Source organism: Cherax quadricarinatus, chromosome 26 (assembly GCF_038502225.1).
Source record: "Cherax quadricarinatus isolate ZL_2023a chromosome 26, ASM3850222v1, whole genome shotgun sequence".
NCBI lineage: Eukaryota > Metazoa > Arthropoda > Malacostraca > Decapoda > Parastacidae > Cherax > Cherax quadricarinatus.
The window spans coordinates 5334092-5337452 of NC_091317.1; the positions used below are offsets into that span (position 1 = coordinate 5334092).

Consider the following 3361-nt stretch of genomic DNA (forward strand, 5'->3'; position numbering starts at 1 on the left):
TTGGTGGAATGATGATGTAAAGAGAGTAGTAAAGGAGAAAAAGTTAGCATATGAGAAGTTTTTACAAAGTAGAAGTGATGCAAGGAGGGAAGAGTATATGGAGAAAAAGAGAGAGGTTAAGAGAGTGGTGAAGCAATGTAAAAAGAGAGCAAATGAGTGAGTGGGTGAGATGTTATCAACAAATTTTGTTGAAAATAAGAAAAAGTTTTTTAGTGAGATTAACAAGTTAAGGAAGCCTAGAGAACAAATGGATTTGTCAGTTAAAAATAGGAGAGGAGAGTTATTAAATGGAGAGTTAGAGGTATTGGGAAGATGGAGGGAATATTTTGAGGAATTGTTAAATGTTGATGAAGATAGGGAAGCTGTGATTTCGTGTATAGGGCAAGGAGGAATAACATCTTGTAGGAGTGAGGAAGAGCCAGTTGTGAGTGTGGGGGAAGTTCGTGAGGCAGTAGGTAAAATGAAAAGGGGGTAAGGCAGCCGGGATTGATGGGATAAAGATAGAAATGTTAAAAGCAGGTGGAAATATAGTTTTGGAGTGGTTGGTGCAATTATTTAATAAATGTATGGAAGAGGGTAAGGTACCTAGGGATTGGCAGAGAGCATGCATAGTTCCTTTGTATAAAGGCAAAGGAGACAAAAGAGAGTGAAAAAATATAGGGGGATAAGTCTGTTGAGTATACCTGGTAAAGTGTATGGTAGAGTTATTATTGAAAGAATTAAGAGTAAGACGGAGAATAGGATAGCAGATGAGCAAGGAGGCTTTAGGAAAGGTAGGGGGTGTGTGGACCAGGTGTTTACAGTGAAACATATAAGTAAACCGTATTTAGATAACGCTAAAGAGGTCTTTGTGGCATTTATGGATTTGGAAAAGGCCTATGACAGGGTGGATAGGGGGGCAATGTGGCAGATGTTGCAGGTGTATGGTGTAGGAGGTAGGTTACTGAAAGCAGTGAAGAGTTTTTACGAGGATAGTGAGGCTCAAGTTAGAGTATGTAGGAAAGAGGGAAATTATTTCCCAGTAAAAGTAGGCCTTAGACAAGGATGTGTGATGTCACCGTGGTTGTTTAATATATTTATAGATGGGGTTGTAAGAGAAGTAAATGCGAGGGTCTTGGTAAGAGGCGTGGAGTTAAAAGATAAAGAATCACACATAAAGTGGGAGTTGTCACAGTTGCTCTTTGCTGATGACACTGTGCTCTTGGGAGATTCTGAAGAGAAGTTGCAGAGATTAGTGGATGAATTTGGTAGGGTGTGCAAAAGAAGAAAATTAAAAGTGAATACAGGAAAAAGTAAGGTTATGAGGATAACAAAAAGATTAGGTGATGAAAGATTGGATATCAGATTGGAGGGAGAGAGTATGGAGGAGGTGAATGTATTCAGATATTTGGGAGTGGACGTGTCAGCGGATGGGTCTATGAAAGATGAGATGAATCATAGAATTGATGAGGGGAAAAGGGTGAGTGGTGCACTTAGGAGTCTGTGGAGACAAAGAACTTTGTCCTTGGAGGCAAAGAGGGGAATGTATGAGAGTATAGTTTTACCAACGCTCTTATATGGGTGTGAAGCATGGGTGATGAATGTTGCAGCGAGGAGAAGGCTGGAGGCAGTGGAGATGTCATGTCTGAGGGCAATGTATGGTGTGAATATAATGCAGAGAATTCGTAGTTTGGAAGTTAGGAGGAGGTGCGGGATTACCAAAACTGTATATATATATATATATATATATATATATATATATATATATATATATATATATATATATATATATATATATATATATATATATATATATATATATATATATATATATATATATACATATATATATATATATATATATATATATATATATATATATATATATATATATATATATATATATATATATATATATATATATATATATATATATATATATATATATATATATATATATATATATACACAGTTTCGGTAATCCCGCACCTCCTCCTAACTTCCAAACTACGAATTCTCTGCATTATATATATATATATATATATATATATATGTATATATATATGTATATATGTATATATATATGTATATATGTATATATATATGTATATATGTATATATATATGTGTATATATATGTGTATATATGTATATATATATATGTATATATGTATATATATGACTTCAAGAGTGTATCAGTCTGTAGTGGAAGGAAGGCGGGGTAGGGGTCGGCCTAGGAAGGGTTGGAGGGAGGGGGTAAAGGAGGTTTTGTGTGCGAGGGGCTTGGACTTCCAGCAGGCATGCGTGAGCGTGTTTGATAGGAGTGAATGGAGACAAATGGTTTTTAATACTTGACGTGCTGTTGGAGTGTGAGCAAAGTAACATTTATGAAGGGATTCAGGGAAACCGGCAGGCCGGACTTGAGTCCTGGAGATGGGAAGTACAGTGCCTGCACTCTGAAGGAGGGGTGTTAATGTTGCAGTTTAAAAACTGTAGTGTAAAGCACCCTTCTGGCAAGACAGTGATGGAGTGAATGATGGTGAAAGTTTTTCTTTTTCGGGCCACCCTGCCTTGGTGGGAATCGGCCAGTGTGATAAAAAAAAAAGAAAAAAAAAATATATATATATATATATATATATATATATATATATATATATATATATATATATATATATATATATAAATATATATATATATATATATACTGTATCTTTCATTAACAGTAACTATCGGCATCTTGCTATTGTTTCCGGGAGTTTTCGACTTGTTTATGGCGGCTGATCGTACCTTTTTGGACCTTCCCACCAGAGACCCTGGTGCGTATCCCAACAGTGCTCTTTCTTTTATGAAATATAACCAACTAGTCACTTAATAACACGTAAAATCAAGTTTTGTCGTGAGCTAATTGTAACACTCAATAAACAACGTTACAGAGGCAGGACTGACCATGGCTGCAGGATGTGTGGTCGAAGAAGGATCGTGAAGGATGTGTGCGCAATAGGTTGTCTCAGACATTATATATAAGGCACATGACTCCACCCATTCCCTGCCATTTTTTATTTCCTATATTATTTCCCCCATTTCTCACTTTTTCTGTTGAAGTCCTCATGTTTTCTTCTGTGTTTTTTTCGAAGTGATACCAAAAAAAGAAAAGTTAAAAAATACAATAAAATTTACAAGGAAACAGACTTTTACTGAACGGTAAAGAGTGAAGTTCTTTGAAACTGGTTTTCGGTTCAGTCCTCTTTACAATATACATAAATGATTTTGGTAAAAGTCTAACGTCTAAGATAGCAAATAAATAAGACACATGTGCAACTCTTGGGAATCTTTATTGTTGAAAAGTGGAGTACAGTCACGTACAGGCGAAAATATCACTGGGT

The 3361-nt window shown here is 35.6% G+C and overlaps 1 long non-coding RNA gene across 1 annotated transcript in view; it reads right to left on the minus strand.

Moving 5' to 3' along the window:
* The window catches only part of LOC138853256 (uncharacterized), a 13901-nt gene extending 10943 nt beyond the window's left edge, over positions 1-2958 (minus strand). The window contains exon 1 of the long non-coding RNA XR_011392464.1: positions 2925-2958. This is a non-coding gene — a long non-coding RNA (uncharacterized lncRNA). The remainder of the gene's footprint in view (positions 1-2924) is intronic.
* Positions 2959-3361: the final 403 nt, after the last annotated feature.